The sequence below is a fragment of the Pseudopodoces humilis genome, chromosome 3 (assembly GCF_049639895.1).
Source record: "Pseudopodoces humilis isolate 2021_Gansu_Grassland_sample_001 chromosome 3, ASM4963989v1, whole genome shotgun sequence".
Taxonomy (NCBI): domain Eukaryota; kingdom Metazoa; phylum Chordata; class Aves; order Passeriformes; family Paridae; genus Pseudopodoces; species Pseudopodoces humilis.
In genome coordinates, this window is record NC_142202.1 from 48,776,641 (window position 1) to 48,792,152 (window position 15,512).

General features: G+C 37.3%; 1 protein-coding gene across 3 annotated transcripts in view; it reads right to left on the reverse strand.

Annotated features, from left to right (window-relative positions):
• GRM1 (glutamate metabotropic receptor 1) overlaps positions 1–15,512 on the reverse strand; it is a 184,417-nt gene that overhangs the window by 77,362 nt on the left and 91,543 nt on the right. The gene's annotated exons all lie outside the window — the stretch shown is intronic.

The following is a 15,512-nucleotide window of genomic DNA, read 5'->3' on the forward strand; positions in this document are numbered from 1 at the left end:
CTGAAAGCAGAGAGGTTTAGCCTTGAATTTCTGTACCAGTTCCTGGGGATTTTTTTGTATCCCCTTGCTGCTGTTTTGCTTTGATGTATGTGCAAGAAGACTCCACCAAAAAATGAATATGGATAGTAAGGATATGGTCATTCCTGCTATAATGAGCCCAACTGTAGTCCCTTCTCAGGAAGGATAATTAGGAAGAAACATTCCTGCTGGTTCTTCCAACCTGTCTGAAAGTTAGAGACAGGTCTTTTCTGTGCAGTCACATAGAGGCATCAAGGGAAATAGGATCATTTCTACCTCTGCTTCGGCCAACTACAGTCTTGGGACTGGATCTAAAGGACTGGAAAGAGAGATAACATATGGAGGGAAAACAGTCTGGAAATACATGGAAAGGTATATATATATATATATAAATAAAGGGAAAAGATCAGGTAAACACAAGTCCCTCTTTGTGCCATGTCACTCCAGCAGATCTTGCTGGATGCTTGAATATTAACTTTTTGCACTTATGAAAAGAATAAATGGTAGATGTCTTCCCTAACCACAAGCAGAAAAAGTGGAAGCATGGTTCCTTTCTTCCCTCCTTGCTTTGCTTTTTGAGGTCCTGACAAGGAACAGGACCTCAGCCTGAGGTGTAGAGAAACATCTTAGAATCCCATTTCCGTTTCCATACAAACCATACTTTCAAAAATAGCATGAGTTGCAGCCTTTAGATTTCTCCATGATGTTTGCTTACTTTCACAGGGTAATCCAAAGCTTTCCTTTAGGGTTTATATTTTTAGCTGATCCCCTCTAGCCATCACTTACTGTAACCATCTCATCTTACAAGAGTTAAGAGAAATACACAGAATTTATAGGCCTTTTCTCAATATAAATCAAATTTCAAATATGAAGACCTAAAGAGGACATCCAATATCTTGCAGTAGCTTGCCATTACTGGATTGCATATTTTTCATACCTGCACAAGGTTTCTGGAATTCCTTTTCCACACTCATATCTGTTTAGGAACTGGTTTTTGCTTTGCTATCCCTTTAACGAAGCTGTGTCTGCAGAGGAACTGTCAGCTGTAGGTAAGAGCCCATTATCCATTCCATACCAACACATACTAAAATGAGTTTTGAAAATCAGATTGAATAAAATTAAGAACAAAAGAAGAAGTATGATTGAACCCATGATAAAACCACAAAACTCATTAAGATATTAATGAAAGTTATTATACATTAGAATATCTCCCCAAATGACTGTTTCTACCAGAACTATTTTAAATTTGTCCTTATCTGCCATTCTCTCGTTTTCACATTCTATGCATAACTGAACATCCAGATTACTATGGATGTTTATGAATAATATAAATTCCACTCAAATATTTATAAGTATTTCATTTGAAATAACATATTGACATGGGAAATATCAAATTCATATTATGCTAGTGAGTCTCCTAAGCACCTAAACCATTCCAGTGAGAGAATCAAGTAATACTTTAAGGCTTGAATAAATAAACACAGAATAAATAAAATTATGAAACTTCAATAACCTACTAGCACAGAATTGTATTATGTCAGTAAAGAAAAGATCATAAACTGTCAGGAAACCAAGAAACCAATGAATAATTTGAATAATGAATTCACCTGAAAATTAGCCAATCTTTTAATAAACAATTGCTGAACATTAAACAGGTGTAATACCTTGAATATTTTATAATCCACTTTGTTCAGACAATTCTATTATACTTGACCTGAATCAAATGCTAGAGAGCATTTTAAAATGTATAAAAGTATTATTACTGATTTATCCTTCTGTAATTACTGATGTCTTAAAGTTGTGTCTATTCCTGTAGCTATACACTTATGAAATGAGAAATTTAGGCACAGTCCTATGTTTGTCTAAACCAAATTTAGTTCAACACCACCAACTAACCTCTACATCTTAGAGTTCCTGCTGCAGCAAGCAGAGCTAGAGTAGGACAGTAGCAGCATTTTAGGCATTTAGGTCTCAGGTATACAGTCCATATTAAAACCAAAAAGGTCCTGAATATAACTGAAAATTATCAGATAACTTTCTCAGAGGAACCACTGAAATGTGACATCTTGTTTAAATGTACTTGTTAAAGACTAGGTCATGAGTTTATCATTCAGATTGTTCAAGTGTTATTCCTTCCAGGTGTCATGCTGGCATCCCTGAGAAAGCTGGGATGGGGAATACTCACTGATATAAGGAAAAGGTTCATACAGGCTCCTGCTAGCATGCAGAACAATGTTACAATATTACATCCCAGACAGCCTCATTTTGTAGCATGTGGGGCATGGAATACCCATAATGAGGTGCATACTTAAATGCTGAGTTTGCATGCAGCAATACCTGCCTATCCTCCTAATTATCTAGGGAACAGAAACAGCAGCTATTAAAACCTTTATATTTTTTTAAAAAATTATTAATATGCAGACTTACTCAAGCGTAAAAATAAGGGAAGATTTACTAAAAGTGATAAGTCATTTTAAGTTATGCAAGTCAGAAATGCATATTGAAGATTTTATGAAAAAAAGATATTTTGGTTTATTGGTTATAAACATTAATAAAAATTGTGAACAGATATACATTTAGAAAGAGTAGGATGATTCACCAAAATCTTGCTCACACTAGATGTATTCTTATAGGTACTTGAAACATGCTTAAAATTGCAGGAGTAAAAAAGTTTCATATACTTTTTATATGGTCAACCCAAACTGAAATTAAGTAAATGTACATTGATTAAACTACTGATAATTCATTAGAATAAATAAGATACAAAAATGCATCAAATTCACAACTGAGAAGGCCTCCATTCTTAAAAAAGTGCTCAATTTACCAAATCACCAAATTAATGCACAATATAATCAGATTAATTTCAAAATGGACAAAACAAATATTTTTCCTTGATAGTTCTGTACTGAAAATTGAGAAGGCATCTTTTTTCCTTCTAATTCACAAGAATACCAAGTATATGAATTGGAAGATTTCTTCCAGGCAATATATTTGGATATCTTTTATGATAATTGGATATTTTTCTGATGGAAGCTTGTCTTAATGACCATCTGTCTCAAAAAAAGATGGAGGCTTTTCTTCTGATGCAGAAGCTGCATCTGTACACTTTGTTTATGCAGTCAAGGAATAATTTAGGTTGGAAGTGATCCCTGGAGATCTTATAGCTTAGGAAGATATATGGTCCATACAATCTCCCTTTAAGTAATTTGTCTCATTCCTGTCATTTTCTTTGGATCATTAGAGTCATGTAACTTGGGAGACAACAAATCTGCTACTGTAAATTAAGTAACACTTTTATTTAGGAAAGTGAAACTTATTTTATATTTCATTAATCTCTTGACCCCAGAGTAGTCAAAGTGTTACTAGGATCAAATTCTATTAATTAGTCATGATATTACAACTTACTAATAGAAAACTGAAGCAAGCTTTTTAAAAATAGGACCTGATTTTGTCTGGCTTTTGAACAAAGGCACAACTGTGAAAGATTAACTTGACTTTCCTCCTACAAGATATAGTGAGAAAGAACTATTTCCTTTACCTTTCATGAATCTAGCCAGAGAAGAAGAATGTGCATGGACCAACAGAAAATGCATACTAGTCAATTGCTTCATGCAGTATTGGAATATGCAAGGAAAATCTGTAAGGCAATGTGCAGAAGCTTGTCTTGAGTAAAAGTGCTGCATTTATGGACAAGGAAAGGTGTAAGAGTAAAAGCCAAACGGAATCAGCTAAAGCCTGTTGTCAGGATGCTGCATGGGCCAGCTACTCCTTGAGGGCTGGGGAGCCAGGAAATGAGGGGGAACCCCAGGCAGGGCAGGACGGCCTTGCCAGTCAGGGCTCCATCCAGTTGTGCCCAGGCCAGGAGAGCCAGGGACACCCAGGTTCCATGGCCAGGTTCAGCATCCATTCTGTTTTCAGCTTTTTGAATGATTTTTAAAACCCCTTAAATAGAGTTGGGGAACATTGCCTTCTTAATGTTTCTGTCCCACAAGTACAACTGCTATAGTCGTCACAAACATGCAACATGTCCAGGCAGAAGAGAGGATGACCCTCGTGACAACAAATGGACCATTGCCATTTCCTGAACGTAAGAAAGAAAAGGAAATGCAAAACCATGGAGGAAAGGAAATTCAAAACCATGGAGAAAAGGAAAGTCAAAACCATGGAGAAGGTGACAAGTCCCCGGTGTTGTTATCTCCTTTTACTCTATGGATGAATGACATTCAAAAGGTTTAGAACCAGTCTCAAAGAAACCATTCACAGAAATCTGCCTCTATCAAAAAGGTCTGAAAGCAAATTTTTAAATCCATGTTTATACATGAAAATCAGAGAAAAAACAGTTAATTCTAGGGAAGCATCAAAAAAAAGAAATACTTGCTTATATTCATCCATTGAAATACCAACAAAACCTACAGAATTTAAGGTTAAGTCACACGCAATTTTAAAGAAAAGAAACCAAAAAAAGCCAAAGCAGAACAACAATAACAAGAAAAACAAAACCCCAAACAGAACAATGTGAGGGGAAAAATGAAAATAGAATTTTCAATAAAAATATTCCTGTGGGACAAATGTAAGAACAGCAGTCTGAAACTTTGAACAAGAACTGTTGCTGACAAAAAGGTATAAGGGATAAAGAAAGAAAAAATGATGGAAGATAGAAAAAGAACTGTAAAGAACTGTAGGTATTCCACATTATGTCCTGTGAGCTGTAAGTAAAGGAAATACAGAGTGCACAGTTGGTACTACCTCAGGAGAAACCTGGGATGTGATTAAAAGCCAAATAGGCAGAGTGCTTTCATCTGCTTCCTGCTGTCTTAGAAAGGACAAATGTTTGAGCTTTACAAGTCCCCTTTAACCTTCTACTGGTGGTCACCTGTGTTTAGTCACATACCTTCCTCTCTACTTGATTTCTGGTTAAAAATTCCTTCTTTCCCATCCCAGTGAGAACTAAAGCATGGGGAATTTTAAAGTGCCCAGTCAGGAGGAATGGACACAAGGACAGTCTTTTAGAAGCCTGAGTCTTGAGGGACCAGCAATTCTACATGGAGAAAATTACTTTTCCCTTGTGAATACCATGGGGTCGATTCTGGATCCTCTCACTGTGGTCTAGAAACACCTACTTATCCGAGGGGTACAAAAGGAAATAAATGAGATTGCTCAGTATTAGTAAACTTCAGTCAGTCAGAGAAATGAAGGAATATGAGGGTAGTATCAAGGTCACCTCAATCATGGTGCTTTTCAGAAAGCCCATGTGTCGTGGTTTTAAAGCAGTAACTAGAAAATTACTTACTTCTTGCTGTGAGATATGGATTAGAACAAGAGCAAAACAGGCTTAAAACTTAAAAGGAAATAAAGAAAATTTATTAACAAAACTACAAGAATAAAAACACCAGAATAAACTTCCAGAAAACCCTTTTATCCCCCACTACCCACCATTCTCTTGTTCACATGACAACATAGAGATAAAAACTTTGGAACCTTGGTGTTTAAAACAGTCCCAATTCCTGCTAGAGTCTTTTAATCAGTCTTTGTAGAGAAACAGAAGTCTTCTTCTGCTTATCTATGGAGTTTCTCATGAGAAAACTATTTCTGTTATAGTTTTCTATTTCTCTGATGCCAGCTGCCCGGAAATCCTGTCATCAGTTCACTCCTCCCATTTCACATCACTCTGAGGTGTGTATGGGCCATGAGTCTAGGGATGTCATTTTTTAAGGACAAGTTATTCAAAGGCAAAAGTCCTCTTCATCTGTCTCCGTGAGCTTCGCTGGAAAAGTTTTCTCATTGCCCTCAAGGCCTCAAATCTTCACTTCACTCTGTTCCAGCACCTCACTGTATCACAATTACTCTACTTTTTGCTCAAAATCCACACTTTGAACACTCCATTCCTCCCAATCTACTCCGTCATGAATTAAAGGAGTTTTTTTCACAACACTATTGTCCATCTCCATAACTTTAACAGAAAAATATTTCAGCTTATAAAGCATCTCCTTATTCTCTCTTCCCCATCTAAAACTTAACTCTTTTCTTCACTGTCTTTGATGGTTTTATGATGTCTTCTTAATGTTGATTGTCTCTCTCTGTGTCTCTCTGGGAAAAAGGAGTAATCTGTACGTTTTATCCAGGTAGTAAAAGAATTAAAGTCTTAGAAAAGCTGCAGGTATTCATGGTGTCAGGTTTCAGTCCAGCAGCAGAAACTACAAACCAAGCCAGGCCGGCCGGCTCTGTTTCTCCCCCCCCCGCCCTCTGAGGCCTTGTCCGGCCTGGAGCGGGGGAGGAGGCCGAGACAGAGCCTTGTTACCTTGTCAGAGGCTGGAAACGAAAGAGAACAAGAGAGCCCTGGCTTTACATCTTAAGGGGGTGTTCACAAGTTGATCTCACTTTTCAATGGTCAAAAACTGCTGTCAATTCTTAGAAATGACTGATAATTGGTCAGGAGAAAAGACTCCCATCAGCCACCAGCAGCTTCAACTTCCTTAGCTCCCAAAGCTATCTTAAAAGTAAAGCCACCCCATAACACCATGGCAGGCAGAGGACACAATGGTTGGGAAAGAATGCCGATCTGTCAGTATTTTAAGGGTTTTACAGAAGTGTGTATAAATATGGATATACAGAACCATTGGCAAGAAAATAATTTTCTGAGTGAATTAAAACTAAGAGAGAAGGAAGAGAGGGAAGGGAAAAGTTACTTCAAAATCTAGTCAATACATATTAATTGTATTTCCAATTCTTGGAAATGAAGAATATTTAACCTAATGCTCCATATGATAATATTTAGGAAACAATACCCAAGAAGAGGAAAAAATCTGATACACTATCTTTTTGAAATAACATGTTTTAACTTAAGAAGGAATAAAAATATAAATATTCACCAAATTATCATTACTTAAAATAAAAAATCTTTTACTAATTAATTAGAGTCATATTTTTAAAAAATTGTGCAGTGAACTTCCCTCTGTAGCTGTTTTTGGGGGAAGGAGATGGGAGACCTGTGCAGATGTGAAACCTATGTATCATCTATACAGGAACCACAGATAAAAAAAAGCTAGAAGGGAATTTACATGAATGGGAATGAACTCTATTTGCCAGTTAGTTTTCACCTGTCCCCTAAGTCTTCTTTGTTGTCATATGGAGCCATGTACTCTGTCCTGGACACTACAGCCAAGAAATCCTTTGTCACCCCACCCTTATCTCTTTCTCTTCTGCTTGTCTGTTATTTCCCCAGTTATTCTTCCTTTCTACACTACACAACCTTCAGCCTTTCACACTGTCTAGATAATGGGACTTCATTCCATGAAAGCCTCTAGCTATTGCTGTGATGGAGGAACATTAAACTTGTCAGCGACTATTTTGTGTGTGAGAGCCAGTATCTCTGCATGGACAGCCAGCGACTGCACACTCAAAACTGCATTTTAATCCCTACTGAAATACCACTAAGTAGAAGGATGCTGCATCAGTTAAAAAGAATTAGCTGTGAAAGACTGGCGTTGTATTAGTGGGAACTACACAGTTTTGGCAGAGGAAGAGCAAAACTATCCCTGGAGGCCTGACTCGGTATAAAAAATGAAATGACTACAAAAATGATATTTATTTCCATCAGCGTCAAGTTTAACTGTGCTAAAAGACACATAAACACCAATAAAATATAAATACATGTTTGCATTCTGAATAACAATTTAAAAAAAATAAATACATCTGTTTAACAAAATTAGAGCTTGAGCCGGTATTTTTCACAGAGATGTTTGAACTGTCTAAAATGTAAGTGGTAGAACACAATAACACTCTTACTGTGAATTCACTTATGACTTGGAAACTATATTTGTGCAGAGAAAACAGAAGGAAAAAAGAAACTATATATTGATGATAGAAGTAAAATATCACTCCCCAAAAAAGATACCATTCTGTCATATTGTAGTCATATATATATATACATTATATATGTTATGTATGTGTACCATATAATTCTGCCAGCCAAGAAAACAGGAAGGTAATAAACAATTCTGATGAACAAAATAATGGAATTAATAATAATTAATAAAAGTAATATTTACTAGGATAGTTGTTTTTTTTATCTTGTTGGGGAAGTCTCTACCTTAGGACTCAAAAGCTGTGGACACCAATGAAATCCAGCTTAGGACTATGTTGTCTAATATCCAAAGAGAGTAGAGGAGTGACTGTTATGTGTCTGTCAAGTCAATGTCCAGAAATAGCAAGGATTATTTTTAAGGGCAGATTTGACACAGAAGTGTGTGATGGGAACTGGTTTAATAAGACAACCTTTTAAAATGCTATGTTCAGGAAATCCTTAGAGAAGCTCATACCACTATTTATTTGACAGCCCTCTCAGTAAAAAATCTTTTTTCTCTTTAAAGAAAATAAAAATAAAAGAGATGAAGCTCGGTAAGGACAGATTCTATTTCCTTTTCTATTTTTTTTCTTTTTTTTTCTTCATGAAATCATAAGTCTAATTTACCATGCCTGGAGTTTTTTGTTCTATTGAAAGAGAAGCTCGCTTAAAGCCAATGAGCCCATTCAGCAATAATGGAAATAGATACTGCTGCTCCATTCTCCTCTCTGACACCACCTTTACTGCATACCATCTCATCACCATAAACCAACATTAGCCCACACTGGTCATTAGCTGCTTTGCAAAGAACTTTCTGTTTTCTCATTTACAAACAGAAAAACAATACCAGGAAAAATTACCTCTTTTTACTGCCTCAGAAAAAGAGGTGAGGAAAACTGCCTATCATACAACAGTAATTTATTCTGTGTCCCAAACAAAACAGAGTACCCAAAACCAAGATGCTTCATCCTCAGAATCGCTGCAGTGTTGAAGCATTTATTATTGACTGTTCACATCTTCTTCAAGTAGGTTGTCCCTGTGATTTTTACATTACCAATAAACCAAACACATGATGATCACAGGCTACACAATTGACAGATGTGTAAAAATTAAGATATATTACAATACACAGTATTTTTAGAGACTTTTTAGATCTTTAGTTGCTTACATATTTCATTCATTGAGGCTTTCCTTGAAATCGTTATAGTTAAGCAACTGCTTTATATTAAATGAAAATGAAGATTCTTATGTTGATGCACGCCTTCAGTAACTAAAATAAAACAGCAATACAAAACAATTAAAAAAATAATAATAAAAAAGCAAGCTGCTCTGTCTCACCCCTCCAAGGACAGTGAAGCTTATTTAGTAAGTTAAGTGCACACATAACACTGGGGCTAGGAGAAACCATGGTGTTTCATTCCACAGTTTGCTCAAATTAACTTGCCAGAAAATCTATTCACAAATAGCAGAAAATATTCATGCAAGATATACCTGCTGCACAGTATTGCACTGACAATATCAAGTCATTCAAAATACATCCTAACTTTGCACCTTTATAGTACACAGCTCCTTGAGATCTTAGATTGGTCCTACAGGCTCATCATGACAGTTTTGTAGCCCAGAAAGACAGACACCAGCTACTCCTTAGTGTGATACTAAATCCCTAATTATTCAACTTTTTAATGTCAGGTCTTTTGGGGCATGGATCTGAAACAGCCACTGCTATCCTGGCATTAAAGAAAGAAAACAGCTTACAACATCCTGAGAATGTCTGGGATAATTATGGGTATAATGTTTGAGTTAAAAAAGACTAAAGAGTAAAATTGTTTATTTTCCCAAGTTAAAAAGAAAACAAAGTGTTTATTTTCTCTTGATTCAAAAAGTCTTTGGAACCAAGAGTGCACCTGAGATCTGATATCTAAAACAAGATGGAAGAAAATAAAAGGAGATGGAAATAGTATTAGTGATTTGGCTTATGCTTCAGACTATTGTGACTTGCTCACTGCTGCATGATGGAAATTTTATGCTGAAAATTTTCTTCTAGTTTCAAACTTCACATTGACATAGAAATACACCCAGAATTTTTTTCATCCCTTTTACATACACTTGTCAGATTTTTATACACATAAGAGTCTTCTTCAGTATTTACACTAAATACTTTTACACTAAATTCTTTACATGAAAAACATAAATTTGAATCTTTCTTCTTCCTATTTACATCCTTGGCATTATTTGCCTCTTTGTTAATTCCTATATTTGATTTCCTTCTCTTATATCAGCAGCTATATGTGCAGTGTCCTTCAGTACATTTGCCTGTGTGTCTCATCTTCATTTGTCTTGAGAAAAATTTAAGCAGCAGCTAGTTTAGTAATTTTAAGTTCATTGTTTCCTACTTTTATTCATGAGTTTACTTCCTTCTTGCTCTTTATTTTTTCTCATTGTAATTGTATAACCTCTGTTATTTTTCTTAACAAACCATCTATCTCCTTTTATATATGTTGTAATTTCTTTTCTTCACGTGGTTCTTGTTTGGCTTACTATTATACCCTTCCACTTGGCAGAAAACATGAATGCTCAAATAGGCAGGCTGAAAAAATAATATTCTTCTTTCTGCACAGCACCTTATTGATATACGTTTCTTATATACATTTTGAAAAAGTTGTTCTGGTAATTTATACTGCAGGTTCCTAGAAGAAAAAGAAAAAAAGGTCTTTCTTTGGAATTTCAGTATATAATTCAAAATAATGCGAATCAGAAGCAGCGCTTCTAATGCATATCTGATTTAATCTTCAGGCATATGTATATTACTTACTATTTGAAGGGAAAAGAATCCTGAGCATACAACAGCTGTAGAAGCATTGCTTGCTTTCAGTAAGCAATTTTGTAAATGCCTTCTAGCCTTTAGAGAATCTAACAATTTTCACATTGCTATTTCTCTACATAGTTATGTGTGTATTTGAACATATATTCCTATGCACCTGTACTTAATAAAAAAATATCAAAAGCTGGTTACCTGTGTACTGTAGTAATTTCTTTTTTTACAGACCCTCTGTTGCCCAGCTACACAGAGATCTCACTTTGCTCTGCTCCTTTTAGCTTTCCCAGTACCTGTCTTGGAATTGGCAGGAAAATCACCACACCCCAACAAGTGCCAGCACACCTGCTGCCATGCCTTTCCCATGTTGAAATGAATTTTCTGTCATATGGGAGATGGAAAGAGGAACTACAGAACATTACTTCTGGTAGCGCATCTCAAACACACAACATGCCACAGCCAAAGCTTCAGACTTTAACCCAGCTCAATTCCCATCTCTGTCAACTCAAAATATTCATTATATTCTCACTATGAATGCAGAAAGGTCTGGGTTCATAGGGGAATGGGCAGAGGAAGGTAAAACAGATCTGAACATTTTCGTCTTAGAACTTTTACATACCTGGTTGAAGAGTTATTCCATGTGGGAACTAGGAGATCACTACCTTAAACGCCTGGGGTTTGTGAATCCAGGTCTTTGCTAGCATTAATGGCCTCAAAAACTGATTTGGAATATTTCCGCTTCAGAACTTTGATGAAAAGAACCCATGAGGATAGTGCTGTGCTCAGGAGGAAGCCCACACCCTCTCATCCACAGTCCATTTCTTTTTCCTGAGACAGTAAACAAGCTGTGGGGTTTGGTGGAGTTGTTGGCCACCTGGAATTTTCACAGCACTTAGGCAGTGCAACTCAGAGATTAAGAGAAACTGACAGGTCAGAAGGTAGTGGCAAGGGAGACAATCTTGGGCAAAGTGATTATCCAAATAAAGTCCATTCTTGTTTACCTTATCTCTGAGAGCTTGTGCCCTTGTGCATGCCTGGCTGTGGACAGCACAGTTCCTTTATAAATGACAACACAAATGGAGTACATCCAGCTGTTCTGGATGAGGCTGGCAACGCTTGTCAGACCAAGTAAGCAGCAGCCATGTGTGGTAGCTACTGAGATGTTATCAGGATGTGGAAGTACAGGGAATTGGTTGCACTGGCCTCCTGTGACTGAGCACTGGCATCTCCAGCTCTGATGAGGCTGGCTGCCAGGCAGATGTGTGTAGCATGAGGTTAAATCAGTGGAGCTCCAATATAATTATAGGATTAATTTACAGTGTCTTGTCAGTGTGTCTTTTGGAACATGTGTTGGTTATCTGAGATGGCTTTGGTCTGGGTTATTCTTATATGTGTGCTTCCAAGCCTTGCCCCTGGCACCCCAAGTCCTGCTGCTTTCCAAATTTGCACTTGTTCCCAAGGTCTGGGTAGGTAACTTTGAAGGTGCTTGTACAGACTTTGTAATGGGACAGAAACTTTGGGTCAGTTTGTAACAGCAGAATATGAGGGGCACTCCAAACAACTGAATCAGAAACAAAAATACATAGTGGAAAGTTCAGTACAATTGATATATATCTATCAATTGTATATATATCATATATTATGATATGTATATCAGCTGTATATATATATATTGTAATGTGAAGGTAAAGTAGAAGACTTCAATTGAAAATGAAAATCAAAACAATTCAATTAAAATCAGTGGGAGCAAATATTTTGTCCCAAACTCAATTTGGGAAACAGCCTCTCAATAGGTAGCACTAACATGGAAATAAAATCTGCATTATCTGTTTGCATTAAGATCTAAGGAATGAAATAGATTGAAAAAAAATTCCATGCAGTGAGGCATTTATTCTTTCACTAACTTAAATGTACACCTGTTTTGCTTTTACAGATCTCTCCCGATAAGAGGAGTTCAAGGCAAGCCACATTCGGGGCACTGTACAGGAGGTAACAGTTTCACAGGCTTCCCCTGGTTTAAAAGATATTCCCAAGAACTTCCACTAAGTGTTACATATTTCTTGAAGGAACTGAATCTATTGAAATGCACAGAGATCATGTTCTGACTTTTGAGAGTACAGCAATGGAGCATCACAAAAGACTAAAAAGTGCGTTTGACAGGACTGTGAAATAGGACCCAAATTATACAACAAATGTAAAACTTTAGGCTCCAGAAATATTTGAAAGAAGGCCTAAAGAAGGCAGTCAATTCCTAGGCATTCTCGACTTCAAAGACAAGAAGACAAATGAGTGTGCAAGGTGGGAGGGATGGTAAAACCTGCAGGAAAATTCATGCAAGCTTGACAGTCTTTATTAGTAGCTGTCAAGCACTTAGAAAGAAGAGTGCACAATGGCATTCAGGCTTGGACAGAGACTTCCAAAGTTACAGGATTAATAAAGTTGCTATTCTTAAGTATTTTGATAACACTACACAGACCTAGGCATTTTCAGATGTTTTGGAAAATTGCTGAAGGATAGGATGCTTACAGAATAGGATGAACACAGGGCACTTACGATATCAGAATTTCCCTATGCTTTAGCAGAGGAAGAGGATAGATGAAAGAAGTTTTACATATTCACTTACAGAAAGTTGGTAATAGCAAGAACAGTCACAGAACCTTCGTGCTCAGCAAAGGTGTCACTGGTTAAATATAACTGCAAAATAGGGTGGGCTTTTACCAATTGCAAGTATACTGTTTGAAAATATATAATGAACCTGGAAACATGGTGGAGACAAGACGAATTCTCACAAATAAAGGTATATGGGCACATGGGAATAGTAATAAAAAAATCTGACTCAGAAGCTATATTGCTGGACTATTATTTGTGTTACTAAAAGGCTACATGGAGAAATTTGTTCCAATATTTTCATGGGAAGAATTAAATCTGCATTTGCCAGACATGTCCTAGAAACTGCTAAATCTTTTCCTGGTCTACCACCTGATAGACAAAATTGGATTATGGTTTTCAACATGTAACCTGTAAAATTCCAGACATCCTTAACTAAATGGGCTGGTGGAAAATGATATTAGACAGATAAAACATTATTCACAAGCAAGTCTTGAAGAGATGCGTTCTTACTTCTGATGAATGTGTGAGCACCATTTCTAGAATGGTCTATCACTAACTGAAATTTAGTTTAACACAAAAATCAAGATCAGACCTCCTCAACTAGGAGGAAAATCAAAGACAAAACTGTTTCTGAATATAAAACGATACAATGATAGTATGAATGAAGTACTAGAATACTAAAGTTTTGGAAGCCTGAAATTACAGACTGTGTGCATTATGGCATTTAATAGATGCAAGGGGACAATGACTTGCGGAACTGTGCTGTGTTCATCTTATACAAACTTGGAAACATATTTTATGGGAAGCTCAAAGCCATAACAACGTTTTTCTGATTAAAAAACTTGCACCAGTCATAACATTGCCGGTCAGTCGAGAGGTGATTGTCCCATTCTACTCTGGATTTGTGTAGCCTCACCTAGAGCCCTGGGGGCACTTTTGGAAACAAAATATAAGAAAGACATAGAGCTATTAGAGACTGTCCAAAAGAGGGCCACAAGGATATTGAAGGGTTTGGAGGCGAAGCCGTATGAGGAGTGGCTGAGGTCGTTTGGTCTGTTCAGCCTGGAGGAGACTGAGAGAAGAGCTCACTGCAGTTACAGCTTCCTTGTGAGGGGAAGAGGAGGAACAGGCACTGATCTCTGCTCTGTGGTGACCAGTGACAGAAGCTGAGAGAATGGCCTGAAGTTGTGTCAGGGGAGGACATTAGGCTGGATATGGAATGGAAATGGAAAACATTCTTCACCCAGAGAGCAGTTGCGCACTGCAACAGGCTCCTCAGAGAAGTGGTCACAGCACCAGCCTGCCAGAGCTCAAGAAGTGTTTGGGCAATGCCCTCAGGTACATGGTGTGACTTGGGGATGGTCCTGTACAGGGCCAGGACTTGGATGTGATGAGCCTTGTGGGTCCCTTCCAACTCAGCATGTTCTGTGACAGGGAGGAGAGAAGAGCAGAGAGAAACTCCTTTTCCCTGAAAGTAAATTGGAAGCAGAGCTGTACAAGGATCTAGAACATTGCAGAGTGGTGGAAAATGAGTCAAATTCAGTGCTCTTAGAAGACCAGTGAGAATACGTAGGGCACTATTGAAACGATTTAATAGGGTTTTTTATGACGCCTGTAAAAGAATATTTAGGGTGAGATCAGCTTCTGTTTCTGAAAGAAGAGGAAAGCCAAGGAATTTATGTACTGGCCCTATGAAGTAAATAAAAACAAAGAACAAAGTGTATCACCTCAGACCATTAAATTGAAACCATGAGTTCTGAGCAGAAAGCATGCTAATGTCAGAAGAGGGCAAATCTGGATCACTCTCTTTTTATACTCTTTATACAGTGAAATTTCATAGGAAGGAATTACTCTGATAATGAAGAGGTGACAAGGACAAGTTTCATCAATTACCTTCTGGCTTTTAGTTGCCAAATGCCAGTTGAGCCTGATTTCTTCCCGAGTCCAGCACAAAGTGCAAACACCCCCAATCTGTGGGATGAAGCAAATGAGCTGTGTTCAGGCAACACTGAAAATGGGAGGGATGGTCTAGGAACCTGTTTCTGCTGCTTCCCAGTGATGTCAGTGCTTGCCTGCTAATACACTTATCTAGTGCCCTTATTAATATGGCACATCCAAACACCAAGAGGGAAGAGGCTTGCAAGCATGGGCTGAATATGTAATATAAACATATAATTTTGCTTATAGCTGTAGCTGAAGAGACACTTGGACCTTGGTTGGAGGCAG